General features: G+C 37.3%; 1 protein-coding gene across 1 annotated transcript in view; it reads left to right on the top strand.

Moving 5' to 3' along the window:
- GPC6 (glypican 6) overlaps positions 1-15,938 on the top strand; it is a 1,343,320-nt gene that overhangs the window by 180,880 nt on the left and 1,146,502 nt on the right. The gene's annotated exons all lie outside the window — the stretch shown is intronic.

A 15,938-nucleotide genomic window follows, 5' to 3' on the forward strand; every position in this document is an offset into this window, starting at 1 on the left:
CCGTTCGGAATGGAAAACCTGGAAGTTCCAGAAACTGGATGAGCCATTAGAAGTGTATGTGCTGCCTTTCATCACTCTTGGTGCAGTTTGTGATTTTACCCTTTGTGTTTGCTTGTTTTTTTTTTTTTTTTTTTTTTTTTTTGAGACGGAGTCTGGCTCTGTTGCCCTGGCTAGAGTGAGTGCCATGGCGTTAGCCTAGCTCACAGCAACCTCAAACTCCTGGGCTCAAGTGATCCTACGGCCCCAGCCTCCCGAGTAGCTGGGATTACAGGCATGTGCCACCATGCCCGGCTAATTTTTTTTTCTGTATATTTTTAGTTGTCCAGATAATTTCTTTCTATTTTTAGTAGAGACGGGGGGTGGGGGGGGGTCTCACTCTTGCTCAGGCTGGTCCCGAACTCCTGACCTTGAGGGATCCACCCGCCTCGGCCTCCCAGAGTGCTAGGATTACAGGCTTGAGCCACCGCGCCCAGCCTGTGTTTTCTTGTTTTAATGCTGTCTTTCTTTCCTTTCTGCTGTTATCTACATGAATGCAGAGACCATATCTGATGTGTTTCCTGCTATATGCCCAGTGCTAACACAGTGTCTAGCATATGGTAAGTGCTTAATAAATCCACACTGAGTGAAAGAAATCAATAAGTGAATGTGTGCATTCTCCTTGAGAGGTTAGAACACAGGAATGCAAATCCAGGCTTAAAAATCATCATTTGCATTTCCTACGTGTAGAATAGATGCTAAAGTGAATGGGAAGTTTCAGGTGACAAGAACAGAGATGACGTGTGAGTGTGACTCATGGCTCTGGCTCCTCGTGTTGTTGAGCATATTTACATAGGAAGAACGAATCCCCCCCTCCCCTCACCAGGGCAAGTCCGGAGACTCCGTGCAGCCATGTGGACATGGTGGTCGTGTCTGATGGGCTTTGAACACATTGAGGCTCCTGCCCCTCAACCCGGCTCACACCCATGCAGCTACCGCACTTAGTGCTACCTGAATGCCTTTGCCCAAGGATGTATGGATCTCTCTCTATTGGGGAGGACTGTGTGTGTGTTCCACAAGTTTCTTTTAGTTCAGAAGGAAATCAGTATGTGGCTAGAACTCAGGGAGTTTCAGGTGAATAGAATCCTGACCCAAAGTATGCAACACAGCCATAGTTTTATGCATATAGGGCTCAGTAAGTTGAAATAATCACATAAAGCCATCCCCACATGAATGCATATACTAGTTTAAACATTTCAGGACTGGCAGGGAAAAGGCTTGACCTGGGTGTCTAAATGCAGCGCAGGAGGAGAGCACTTAGCCATTAGGGGCTTCAACCAGTGCACCGTCTTAGCGATTTGTTTTTCCAAGCTCACCTCTTCCAACCTGAACTGTGCATGCCTATTTCCCTTCCTCCTTATCTTCCTTCTTTCCTTTTCCTTCCTTTCTTTCTTTATTTTTCTTTCTTTTCTTTCTCCCTTCTTGTCTTCTACCATCCAACACATTTTATTGAGTGCCAGGAAAGTGTTAGGTACTGGTCAAAAAAAAAAAAGAGTCCCTATTCTCACAGGACTTAAAATGCATTGAGGATACTAAGGATTAAAGAAATAATCATAGAAATAATAGCGAAGTGTCATAATGTCTTTGAGGAAAAAATGAAGTCTCCAGTGTAAGACTCCAATAGGGGTTGGACACGGATCTGAGGTATGTGGGCACCTTCTAAAATAGAGACATGGCAGTTGAGGACTGAAGGATGGGTTGCAGTTTGACAAGGGTGGAATTAAGTGAGAGGTGGGTGGGGAGGACACACCTGTCAGGCCCCTTGGGACAGGAAGAGTTCGGTTCATGGTAGAATTCAAAAAAAGACCACTCCTACACACAGCTCACCCTCTTCCTTGCTTTTTTTCTCTATAGCATTATTCAGTGTCTAACAATATAAATTGAAATTATTAATTATCTTCTTTACCGTCTTTACTGTGTTCTCCCACCAGAATTTAAGCATTATGAGGACAGAGGTATTTGTCTCATGTGTGTGTATACCTGTGTGTATGAGTTCCGTATTTTCACTGCTTTATTCCTGGTGCCTAGAATAGCAACAAAAAGTATGCAATATTGTTCAAATCCAGTAAGACTGGACCGCAGTGAGTACAGTGAGCCCGGGAGAGCAGGACGTGAGGCGACTAGAAAAGAAGGCGAAGTCCAGGTCATTGTGGTCACTGTAGGCATGTTCTGGATTTAGATTTTATCCCAAATGCAGTAGAAAACATTGCGTTAAACCAGAAATGTGGCACATTTATCTTCTTTTCTTTTTCCAAAAGAGAATTACCACAATTTATATATGAAATAAAGTTATACTAGATTGCACTTAAAAAAAAAAGAAAGAAAGAAAGAAAAGGTGATACTGCTTCAAACACTAGCATCTACTCTCTAACATGGGGTAATTAGAAACCAGGGAGAGGGCTTAGAAGGGTTTCTCATGAATCTCCACCCATGTGGGAAAGAGCGTTAGAGAAATCAACTCTGAGTGGTGTTTTGCCTCTTATTCAATGAATGCGCTGGTTTTGTTTTTAATGAAAGGCATTCCATTCAAAGCTTTTAAAAAGTATTAGCTAGTTTATTGTGTGTGTATATTTGAAATGATTACATGTGTCTAGTTATTTATTTATATACATGCCCTTGGGTTAATGTCCATCACCAAGAAACACTGGAGTAGGTTTTATCCTTATTTTGCACATGAATAGATTAAGATTAGGTTGTGGGAAGGAAACTAACATCTGAGTGTCTACCAAGTATGTGGCATTTCATTTATTTGTATCATTTAATCCTCACAAAACCCTTTGAGAAAGGGGGCTCTCTCTCTCTTAATTGGACAGCAGTGTGAATTCCAAATCGGTTAACTAACCCATCCAGTGTCAGAACGAAGAGTCTGGATGCAAGGCCAGGTGTTTCTAAAGCTTAAAATCCATGATTTTTGCCATTGTATCTTACAGCTTCTAGGGGCTTTTCAAGAGACTTGGTGGAACAGCATGCTAATAAGGAATGCAAGTATGTATGGAACCTGGGGCTTCTGGCTCTTGAACCATTACTGCTTTTTTCCATTATGAGATAATACATCAGTTACTGTTTCTAATTAATTCTCCCAAGTGCTGAGCCAACTTCATAAGCACTAGGGCAACGCGGGAGAGAGCGCGCTCAGATAGAACTCAGTGAGCTGAGCACGCCGGTCCCAGATGTGTAGTGTGGCCTTTCACCTTCTTATTCTTAATGAATGATTCTCTAATCTGTAAAAGTAGGCCCCTGGATGAGATGCTCTCTGGGGTCCCTTTTATCTTTGGCATTCAATGAAATGTAAAGTTAACTGTATTTGATGCATGAAATATATAAGGTCTGGGAAACGTCTGAGGAAATAGTGGCCAGGTTTGTCTGAACTCATGCTCTTAGCCCTACACTGTACTGGCAGTAGCCATTGTGTGCCTTGATTTCCACCTGGCATGCTCTCCAAATCTAGAAGGAATTTTTTTTGCATATTAGTCAATTAACAGCCTTAAAATATGTGTGCGATAAGTCCTTCTGTATCAGTTTGCCCCACTGGATCTCTTTTGGAGGTTAGTGCTTTACATAAAACATACTCTATGAGAAAATTTAAGCTGCTTATTGAACTCATTTTCTAATATAATATAAATAGAGAATTTGATCACTTCCCACCTCTGTGGCTTTCTAGTCATTTTGACTGGGATTTGGAAATTGTGTATTTATGAATATCCATGGCTTAGAAAAGAAAAACCATTGCTTTGAGATAATGTTCTTTTTAAAAAATATTTATATAGTACTTACATTTTAATGAATAAAAATACACATTTATAAATTCAATTCTCTAACCATTTAAAAGTTGATTAAAACCTAGGCAAGTTCTGAATGTCAATAAATATAAGAATCTAATAAAAAGGATCTTATAAATGCTTCAACTTCTTAAAATAGATCAGATATACACAGAATATCTCAGTGATCACAGTCTTATTGTTACATTGACACTTAAGCCACTCCAAAGATATTGAAAACTCTAGACCCCCAAAATAATAATCTCTCAAGCCCAGACTTTAGGTTCTGATTTAGCTGATTATTGGTCTGGAAGCAGACCTGGTTTTTTATCCCAGGGGGATTCAATTTCAAGGCTACACTGGTTTGTCTGGCTCTGTTCTTTTAGTAAAAGTTCATGAGCTATTTATTTCATAAGCCTTTTTGAACACCACTGTTTTTCTTTTGCCTTCCTTTTCTTCATTAGCCATCGGGTCCTGGCCAAAGATATTCCAGAGGCTTGTTTACTTCATTTACACTATTAACACTTCATTATAATTAGTCGAGTCATATAGCAATTTCTCCTCCGAGGAAGGCTTGTCTGTATAGTCAACTCTCTTTTGTGGACATTTGGTTAGACCACTATCTTGGAATCCACCACTAACCCCTATTTCTGCGTGATTATTTTGTGTGATCATCTCCGCTGACCACTCTCTGGTTTATACTGGTGTGGTTTTCTGGTCTAGCTTGGCACACTCATGACTCAGATAATGATTTCAAAGGCAGTTGGAGCCTTCTTTGTCAGTTTAATCAAGCTTATTGTTCTTTCTCTGTCTCCAGAGTTTGCCTTTATATGAGCTACAAATATAGTTAACTCAACATGAGCTTTGCGGTTGAAAACGTGTGTTTTAAAAATTTCCCTTTTATTAGATACACCTTTGTCTTACTACACACCTTTCTTATTAGAGATTTTGATACATTATGGAATAAAGATACTTTTTGTCTTCATGGAACCCCCTTGATATTATGAAGTTGGCATATTTTCTGATACGGGGGGCATTTTTCTGGGAGACAGCTCAGATTTCTCTAGTGAGCTAAGAGACAGGATTATTTCCTGTAACCTCAAATGACTGAGCTTTGCGGTTATAGAAGATTTTTATTTAGGCTTCTGTGCCCCTCTTTACAACAATTAAACTTTATTTTTGTTTTTGAATATTATTAACCTCAAGAGACCATAAAAAACCAAACCAAACCAAACAAACAAAAAAAAAACTCAGCTATAATGAAGACTGGAGTTCTGGGATTTGATATATTTTGGGGGATGTTAGGAGAATCTGAGAGGAAAAAGCAAATAAACAAAACGTTAGCCATCAAGAAGAACCTGTAATTTAGAAAGACAGAAGGCGTGGAGTGTGGGACAGCGCACAGCAAATTCCGAACTAGACTTGTACCCATCACAGTAGCTGCCATTAGAAAAGTGTTCCGTCTTTACATTTTTCTATTACCTCACATTGCTATAAGGAATTTTATTCCAATTAATTTTGTAAAATTAAATTATATGAGAAGAGGGTCATTTAAAATAGAAATAAGCATCTCTGTACCTTTTGTGTAGAAAGAGAAATTTTTAGTAGATTGCTTGATTAATTGGCTTCCTTAATTACATTTTTAAATCACTCTTATATTCTTCTGAAGATATTTGTAAACACTACAGTGATTATTAATTATTTTGAGGAAAAATTTGGGGATTCACTGGAATCTTTTGTTACGTTATCTTTTTGATGGAGGTAATAAAATTCCTATTCCCTATGCAACTTCTCCAGGTAATAACAGAATGGGGGTTAATATTTATTTGATTAATTGCGTTCAATGTATGGGATAATTAATCAGTTAGACTGGGAACAATAGCATTTATGACAGTCTAGGTTTCATTAAAAAATACTGTTACATAAAAGATATAAAGCCCATTCTGGTTAATTGCCTCATTAGTCGAATATTTGAAGAATAGCAAGACAAGGATGAAACATGGGGATTTCTTTAATGAAATATGAAAATTAATGAATATTGAGAAAAACCGTTTCTTCTGTATGAATTCCAGCGTGCATATGCATATGATTTTTTTTTTTTAATCTGTTGGATTTATTTTCATTGAGGACCAAAGGAATTCCCAGGGAACCTGGGTCTTGAAGTAAAGACACAAAAATGTAAAAAAGAAAAAGGAAAGCTAGCCAGAGATGCTATCGTTCCCTATTACATTCTGGTCTAGTGCCCCCTTTGACCTGTTCTCATCTTGGGCTCTGTCTACACTTCTTTTTGCCTAAATCGAGTGGGTGTCTATATCCTGGCACACACCATTTTCATTGGGTGAGCTGAGGCATTGTGTTGAGGCACCATCAGTTTATCAACATTTCCTAGGTTATATTAGAAAAGTCATTTACTTCTAATGGTGATAAAAAAAAATGGATTAGATCCATTTATGTGCTTGTGGCTGTTCTGAAGACATTATAGAACGAGGATTAGCCACTAGCTTGCTTATGGTATCAGACCAATTATTTCACCACTGAGGCCGATAATTTCCTCAACTTCATAATGGAATGTTTGGACCAGTATTTTCTAAGGTCCTTTTCAGACAGAACATTCTCAGTTTCTACTGTAATTCTTTACTTTTTATCATCATGCCCATGAACACTGGAGTGAGTTTCCTTGGAATAGAACTGAGAGTGCTAATTTGATTCTAACCTTGAATCTTACCACTGAAAGTCTCTTTAATCTAAACATAACCCTTTTATTTCATAGGTGAGTAAACTGATATTTGGCAGAGTTAAAGAAGATACTGACCAGGGTAAAAAAAAAAAAAAAAAAAGACATGTTCTATGTTATCTACTGCTGTTAACAGACTGTCTCCAAATGTAGTGCCTTTTGAAACATCACATATTTATTTCTTAAAATGCTGTTAGATACATGGGTGGTTCCTGGCTTTACCTAGGCCTGTTTACGGAGTTGCATTTAGCCAGAGAATCAGTTAGACTGAAAGGTTTGAGAGACCTCACTCACATGTCTGGTAGCTGGTGTTGGCTGCTCAGTTGGGTCTAGAACTGCCTCCTTATGTGCAGTTTTAGCACAAAAGGTGAAGACATAGTTGCGAGACTTCTGAAGCTTAAGTTCCAGAATTTGCATCGTGTGGAACCTTTGTAGGAGGTTTGTGGAACATTTGTAGGAGGTTCCAGGATTCCTACATTCTATTCTGTAGAGCAAGTCAAAGGACAGCCCAAATGCGAGGGTTAGGGAAATATACTCTACCTCTTGATGGAAAGAACAGAGAAGAATTTGTGGCCATATGTAATGTACTACACACAGACTATCATTTTTTCTTCCAAAATTCATACCACATGATCAGTTAAGATACTTTTCAGGCCAAATTGTTGTGCAGCCTTAGAATCCTGTTAACACAGTGCTCCAGGCAGCCACCACAAATCAGTCAGAAATGCTACAAGAAATGAAATGTTTCTGCCATCTGGACTCTGCAGTGTGTTATTGGGAAAGCCTGGATAGAAAATTCAGGATTTCTGGCTCTTAGCCTAGGGTCTTTTCTTTCCCCATCACTCTTTCTCCTAACTTCTGGTCAGTTTATTAACACTTCCTAGGTTATATTAGAAAAGTCACTTGGTTCTATAGGTAAAGTTTCTAAAAATTTACATTGTTTTAGGTTTTGAATAATAACATCGTGTGTTTTCCAGTAGATTATGACATAAATGCTTGGTTTGAAAGATAGCAATCTGGATCTCATCTTATTCAATGACAAGACTTGGATCAAGCCAAGTGATCACATTTGGACCGATAACGTGACAATGGGATACTGCACATCTTTTGATGTGACTCAGTGGGAAGGATACAATATTTCCTATGTAGCATTCTTGCCAAAACTAATCATTAAGAAATAATCAGAGACCGTGAGATATTTCACAAAATAACTAGCCTGAAGTCTTAAAAATCTGTCAGTTTCATGAAAAACAAACTAAAGGTGAAGACTGTTCTGGATTAAAGGAAACTAAAGAGACATGGCAACAAAATGCAATTTTGGATTTTGGATTTTAGAAAGTTTTAAAGGAGCTTATTGAGAAAATTGAAGACTATACATTAGATAATATATCAATGTTAATTTTTATGTGATTAATAATTTGGCAGTTAGGCACGGGAATGTCCTTATTTTCTAGAGAAAAATTTTGATATGTTTAGAGGAAAGAATCAAGACATTTGCAACTTATTTTTAGATGGATCAGCAAAAAATGAGATAGTGTATATATACATTTACATATTTTTCATTTAGAGAAGGATAGAGAAAAAGCAAATATGGCAAAAATATTAATTGACAAATCTAGGTGGTAGGTCCACACATCTTCCTTGTACTTTTAACTTTTGTGAAGGTTAAAAATTTGTAAGTTGCTAGTTAGGAAAAAAGGCACCAACTCATTGTATTTTATGGCTGAGACCATGCCTGACTTTGACTATTATGATAAAGTATCCAATGTCAACTATCTGATTAAATTCAAAGGAATTCAATTGCAAAATGCTTCATTTCCAAAAAGGCACATTTTCTTTACTTACAGACTTGTACAAGGAGAAAAATCTCAAGTACAGGCAGTTGTTTGAATATGGTAATTGATAGAAAAGTTGACCAAGTAGAAAACTGTAATATGTCATAATAAAAAATGTTGAGATATGCCTGTATGTTATGTGGCATTATGGTTCACAGAGTAATATATTATGCTAGAAACTTTGGATGACAAGGGTTCCATCTCATTCTGCTCAGATTCTGTGGATGACTTTGAGCAAGATTTTAATTCGTGTGGAACTTGGTCCTTTTATAAAAGAGAGAAGCTAATTCTATTTACAGAACATAGCTGTGTAAGGCTTAATTACCTAACCACAAAGGTAGTCAACAGCTTTTCCCATCTAAATGTTTAGTCTTGGAAACACTTGGAGGATTGCCCTGTTGAGGAGTTAAGATAATGTGTACTATTTCTGTGCCTGTTTAGAGATTGTTCGTACAGGACGAAGAATCCGTAAGTTCCAATACTAAGAGAAATCTACCTGTATTTTGACAAATCTGTTTTCCTGCAACAGTCTTCATTTCATTCTGAAAATAAAATTGGGTTTGGGAGAGGGAGCTTAGGTAGAAATAAGTGCCCCTGACTATATGATCTATGAAAGGATTGTGCCAACTCTGTACTCCAGCATTGTAGGTGAGAGCATGTGAAATAATTAGGTACTTGTTCCAAACTCTGTTTCATAATTTATAAAATATACAGCTCTTTATAGAGAAGGCTGAGTCTTCATTGAACTTGGAGTAGAAGAGGTGAGACATGATCTGGTATAATAGGATTGATAAGGCATTGGATAGATGGAGACCTGAGAAAAAGAAGTCACGTGAGGGTGTTCTTTATGCACACAGACTTATGTGGGCACAACTCTTGTGTGCTGACACTAGGGAGATATACTTGGAGTCCTGTCTGATTATTGGAGGAAACTGAGCAATATTGTTGAATAGGTACAGTGAAAGAATACAAACGGATTTGAGTTAATATTGCTGGGTGATAGAGAGGAACCTGTGGTTGCTGAGTGGGGAATTGGCAGAGGCATGATTATTGTAAACTAAGTAATGTATGCCAGAATTATGCAGGCAAAGACTAGCAAAGAACTTTCCCTTGGGAATCTTGGGTGGCGATGAGTGTTCAGGTCTGAAATACGGGCTGTAGCAAAGCACCATTAGGGGAATGTAAGAGAAGGAGTAAGTTTCCACGAAGGTAGGAGGTAGGGAGGGCTATGGTTAATTATTGATATATATCGAGGGCACGGGGGGGGTCCATAAAATCACATATGTCATATTCAGTATTTGCCATTCTTGAACTAGAGGAAAGAAATAAACCAAAAATTCCAGCCTATGTGATGAAAAGAAATAATTGGGAACTAGCTTAGGAGAAAGTTGATGATTAAGTTTTAGTTACACATCAACTTGAGGACAGTACAGTAAGCACATTTGAGGTCACTGTCACTAGTTACAAAGGTGAGCTTTGATGCACTTGCTAGAGAGAGAGAGAGATGGTTAGAGTAGAGGGAGGATAAGAGGTAGAACTCCTATGTAGATCCAATGAATGAACAAATTTGCTTATTAAGCTGCTTATGTGTACATACATGTGCTTTCTTGTAATGATTACTCAGTTCCATGCGCCCTAGTTTAATTCAGGTGACAATTTGGAGTATATAGTCACCATACATTGCTGCCAACTACATTACTGGCATTACTTCACTCATTGGTGATTAAGATGGACAAAGAATACAATATTCTTATTTAATCTAAAGTAATTTTTAAGGAACTGTAAGAAAGAGCCCTTGAAACTTCATAGTTATCATAGCAGGAGAAAAATAGTGCTTAATTTTCAGATATCACAATTGGAAGTTATACCTGGGATTGAGTTCTGGTTCCATCTTTAGCTAACATGCTCTATGGCCTCTGGCCACATTCCCTCACTCTAGGCCTTGATTCCCATAGCTGAAAAAGGGAAAGTGTTGTCTAGACTAGGGTGAGTGTTTTCTGTCTCTCTCCTGCAGTCATGGCAAATGGGACCCTTTTCCTCTCTGATCCTGGATGACATCTCACATCATCTTAGTACTTGGAACCAATTGGCATGTAACCTGGAACATTTTGTTGCCTATGGGAAGCCAGTCACAAAAAAAAAAAAAAAATTATTAACAAGAATAGATATGGCTAACATTTGTTGAACTTTTACTCTGTGTCAGGTCCTGTGCTAAGCACTTCCCATGTGATATGTTAAGATTTATCTAATCGTAAATGTTTTCAATTAAGACGCAGCAATGGTTAAAGGGAGATGGAATTTCACGTTCAAACTGTGGGATGAGTATTGAAATTAGTTGAAATAAGGAAATGGCCGGAAGTGTAAAAAAACAAAACAAAATAAGACTCCCCTGTCCATTTCCAAGACCTTGCCTGTGGTCTGGTTTGGTAGAATATCACCAATTAGTGTTTGAGTAAATTAATCACTGGATGAATGAACAAAATTGCTGTGGCAAGAATTGTGCTCAGCTCATGGATTCAGCCTCTTTCTGTGTTATTGGATTTAACATCTGCTGACCTGTTAACGACTTTATTATATAATTATTCACTTGATTCTCTCGACTAGGAACTTTTAATTCCTAAAACAAGGCCCCAACCATGATTTGTAGATTGTATTTTTCCAACACAAAACTTTCGACTACAGACTGTACCTTCAACTGTTAAATAAAAAGATGTTTTGGAAAGCACTTCCCATCAGTACTCATTTATCATTACTTAACAGTAAAACTTAAATAGGCTTTGGGTGTACATGAAGTGAAAGAGCAGCTGGTAAAGCTATTATAACTTAATGGCATGATTATGAGTACTAATAGGGACATCGTGCCTGCATTAGTACTGTACTCTGCCTGAAAGAATATGGGACAATTATTTAAATAATTTGTATGTAGTTTCTCCTGTTAATACCTTGAAAATAGTCAGATGAAAACAATGTTAGTGAATTCTAGCAGTCGGGATACAAATTTATTATGACAAGTCAATTTTCCTGTTGGTTTCTAGGACTACTGGATAATAAATGGACCTACACAGTATATTAAATTAATGGATTTTATTTTTCATCTGAAAGAAGAAAAAAAAAAGCCTTATGAAGTGCTACCCTAGAATTCCAGGACATTCATTGAATTTCTGGCTCATAATGTAGCTTCTAAAAAGCAATTATAACTTTCATCTTAAACTTCTTTCAGTGACAAATCTCTCTGGAGTGACTGTCACTGGATTCTTTCTTTAGAGAGCGTCTCAGGGGAAAGTGAGACACAGCAGCATCTAAAATAGTTCTAGGCAAAATTAAGCTATGGAAATGTTATCAGCCCAAACTTGCAATGATGGCATCCATATATGTCAATGACATCCTCTGCCATTGAGACTTTCCCTGTTTCTAGCATCTCCCATATCACATAAACACCTATCTGCCACAAATACATTTTACCATCATCCATGGCTTTTGACACCAGATATAGAGTGATACATTTTTAGTTAGGATTCTTCCCCAAAGGCTGGCCAAATCGAAAGCTGGCTTCCATTTTTTGATATTTAAGTTGTAGCTAAGAGATTAATCCAACTGCTAATATGGCCGTACCTTTGCTGGAATCTTCATCCAGAGACACATACTGGTGGAGATAAGGATGTGCTCTGTGTCTGTTCCTAATACACTTGCCTCATCATTGCCTGCACTGTTGAGACAGTGTCCCACACAGTGTAGGCATGAGGATTGCTGTGACAGTGTCTGTCCACATCCATTTATTCCCAGCAACCAAGGCAGCCCCTTGGGCTGCACTGTGTGTCAGTCTGATTATCTTTGTGGCTGGAGACATGGAGCAGCGAGTAAAATCTTTCAAAGGCTGATTGGGAAAGAACCACTCAGCGCGGTCAGACATAAGTGCGTAGATAAGAAATTCCCAGACAGTGGAAGCACAGCACATTCTGTGGTTCTCACTGTTATTATTGTTATTCTCTAATCAGTGTGATTCTTTAGGCACACTCCTAGAAGTTCATCCTTTCACAGGGTTCCTGAAGAGAAACACTAAAAGAAGAGGCTAACTCTATCTTGCCTCTATAAAGAAAAGTTGTTGGCAAAGCTTCTATACACCAGTGTTACTGAAAAGCCGTTGCGTTCTTCTCCATTATTTAGGCACGACCCAATGGAAACAAACCTGCACCAACACCACTTTACTACTTGATAACACTCCTTATATGGAGAATGGAGATGGAAATAAGATGTGGAGGGAATTCTCCTTTTACAAGGAAAATGGGTGATTAGTTTCAGCTTTATTGTGCTTATAATGCTTGACCTACGTCAATCAACTACATTTTAAGTGCCCAAACGAAAGTTGTGTAGCTACCATCTTTTCAAAATAAGCATAATTTCCAATGTTATTTATTAACTACCAAACGTACCATTCAAGAAATTTTTCATTAAAAAATGCCAGGTCATAAATTGTTGTATTTTTGCCTTGTAAAATACAAACACATTTACCCCAGAAGAAGGAATGTGTTTTTCAAACAAAATCACGCATTATATATAAAAGACCCAGCAGGAAGGTCTGGCTAGTAGAGCAACACCACCAATCAGGTTTTCCAATTATTTACTTGTGTGTGAAATCTAGTGCCATTTTTACCCCCTCCCAGAGACCTACTATTATTAACCAATTGTGATGATTAGAAAATAAATGAAAGGTCCTTTTGTAAATTAAACCTGGAAACCTGCCTAGATTCTTTGTATAATAAGGACGGATTTAGTTGTGCCATCATTTCTGTCTTCATACAACCAAAGAATTTACTTGTATAAGCATTGGTAGTAGGTATTTATAAAGACAGAGAAAAGAAAATATGATTATCTCTGGTGAAATAAATCTATGTTCTGTTTGTCCGAGTTTATTTAGGAAACACATTTACACAGAAGAATGTTATATATTAGATTCGTTTAGAGATCACTATGAAAGAAAATATAAGTTTCTTTCTACCCTTAAGGTGACCCTAGCAGATATTAAGCTCCAAATACTTATTTTACATTTTGAAGAAATATTTAATGAGTATCTCATAGTGGTGATTATTGCAGGGCTTAAGAATCAATATCTCTATAACTGAGCCTATTTTAATTCTATTTATGTGAGTTTGTTAACCATCTGAGTGAACCAATTACACTAATTATTGAGTACCTACTATATACCAAGCACTGTGTGTGATACATAAATCAGCAGCAAAACCAGGTTAATGATCCTACTAATGCTATTTCATTGCAGACCTACTAAATAAGCATAGGAAGTTAGGCCTATCATAGAAATTAGTGCACATTTACTTCACTTTCATTTCCCAGTTCTTTTGTGAAATACTGCTTTTTTTTTTTTTTACCAGAAGAGATGAGTGTAAAATTGAGAAATTGATGGATTTTATGCTGTAATTCAGTAATGCAATCGTATGATATATTTTGTGGAAATGCTGTGATTTTAAAAATATTATGAAGAATGTAGGATACTTTCATTTATTTTTAAGAACGTAATTTTCCCCTTTCAATTCACTCCTTGAGTTTTTTCAAAATAAAAGTGGTTAAAAATAATAAAGAATCCACACTTTTAAATAATTCTACACTTAAATGAAAGGGAAAATATGTTCTTCAAATATCTTCTTCTAAAAACATATATAGTAAAAATTGAATTAGTTTGTGTTTCATTCTGTTGAAATTTGTTTCCTTTCACGTAACTTTATTGTGACACACAAAATTTGCTGAAAAAATACTGGTGTCAGCAATTCCCCTCCAAAAACAATAAACCTCCCTTCTCCTACTTATCTGTACTAAAAAGATGTTCAGGGACCATGTTCCTCTGCCCGTGCTAATTATAAGCCTTTCCTACCTGGATAGTGGGAAGGGGCTTGACTGGTAACCTTAGAGGGGTTGCTTGGCCCACGTAACCACGTCAACCATGAACTTCTGCTTTGTACACATGCTTAGTGCTTTCCCTTTGCAATTTCCCAAATCCATTCATCCTCCCCTACCAGCTAAGATGCTTCATTCTTGATAAATTCTACCCAGTTGTTCCTCCTAAGGCAGAATTGTTTTGCCCTTTTCTGTGCTCTCATAGTGCTTTTGTACCCTGCACTGATGTGATTGACTACTTTTCATTGCAAGTGTTTGTTTTGCTCTCCTTCTCCGGGACTGCAAAATTGTACAAATGCAGCAGGACAATGGTCCGTTTCTTGGAACTCTGAGGAGGATGGGGACAGTCATTCATCTTTAGACACCCAAGATTTAGAACAGTGCTGGACACACTGTGGGTGTTTAGGAAATGTTTCACAAATGAATAAATAGTGAGTAGTCTGACATAGGCAGAAGTATTTTAGGAAGAGACTCCTGGTTGAATGTGGGCAGTGCCTGGGCAGAGGAAGAGATTTCAGACAGTGGATCAGATAGGTGGTTACTATAAGAGATAATGAAGGGTTTGCCACAGTGGTGATGATGGGAATAGAGAGGTGGAGACAGATGCAGGAAACACTTATTTCATAGATTTTTTCTTAAAGTTCTTTTTGCCCTCTTCTTAATGCGATTTGTGTAGGTGCACTAAATTTAGTCCTCTCTTAGGCCCACCTGTATTGCATAACAAATGCCGACAAAGAACAAAGGAACACAAGGCTGAAGTAGAATATTTAGATGTTATGCAAGAAGAAAACAAAAACCACCAGTCATCCCATTTGTGAGAAGTAAACACAGTTAACATTTAGTTTATAGTCTCTGACACGTTTCTGTGGAAGAGTTGGGAGACAGTCTAGCTGAACGGTGACTATCACTGACTCAACTCTGCATTCAAATTCTGGGTCTGCTGTCTGCTCTGTGATTTTTGGCAAAATGTATCCCATCTTCCTCATGTGTACAGTGGTGATCATAATAATTGTACTTATTTCATGGGATTGTCCTGAGGATTATGGAAGCTAATACAATTAAAGCACTAAGCCCAGTGCCTGGGACGTAGGACGTAAATGTATATACTATTCATATGTACAACACATTTTTTCATCTTACAAACATGGTTTATAATCTAAACTTTCTTTCTTCTTCATGGTATAAATAAGCACCTTCCCTTATTTATCTACAGCATCCATTTTAATGATTGCATAGTATCCATTTATATGAGAGATTCTCATTTATTTAATATTTTTATTGTATTTTGTTTTTACAAATAAAGGTATGATTATTATTTCATAGTTAAATCTTTGTGCAAATCTAATACTTTCTTTGTGATTAATTTTTAGAGGTCTCTGGGTGAAATAGTAGAAATATTTTTAAGGCTTTCGATACAAACATCAGTTTGCCTTCTAGAATACCACCCTGTCCAGTACTGAGTGTTACAGCTTTTTGTTTGTTTGTTTGTTTTTAAGTCTGGGCCAATTTCATTGGTGAGAAAAAAGACTCTTATTTTCATTTACATTTACTTAAGTACTGAGGAAGGTGAACATCTTTAATATCCTTTTAGGTCTTTAGTATTTCTTTTTTGGTGAACTGCTTATCTGTATTTTTTTCCAACTCTTCTACTGGTACATGCCTCTTTTT

The sequence above is a fragment of the Propithecus coquereli genome, unplaced genomic scaffold (genome assembly GCF_000956105.1).
Source record: "Propithecus coquereli isolate 6110/MARCELLA unplaced genomic scaffold, Pcoq_1.0 Scaffold262, whole genome shotgun sequence".
Lineage (NCBI taxonomy): Eukaryota > Metazoa > Chordata > Mammalia > Primates > Indriidae > Propithecus > Propithecus coquereli.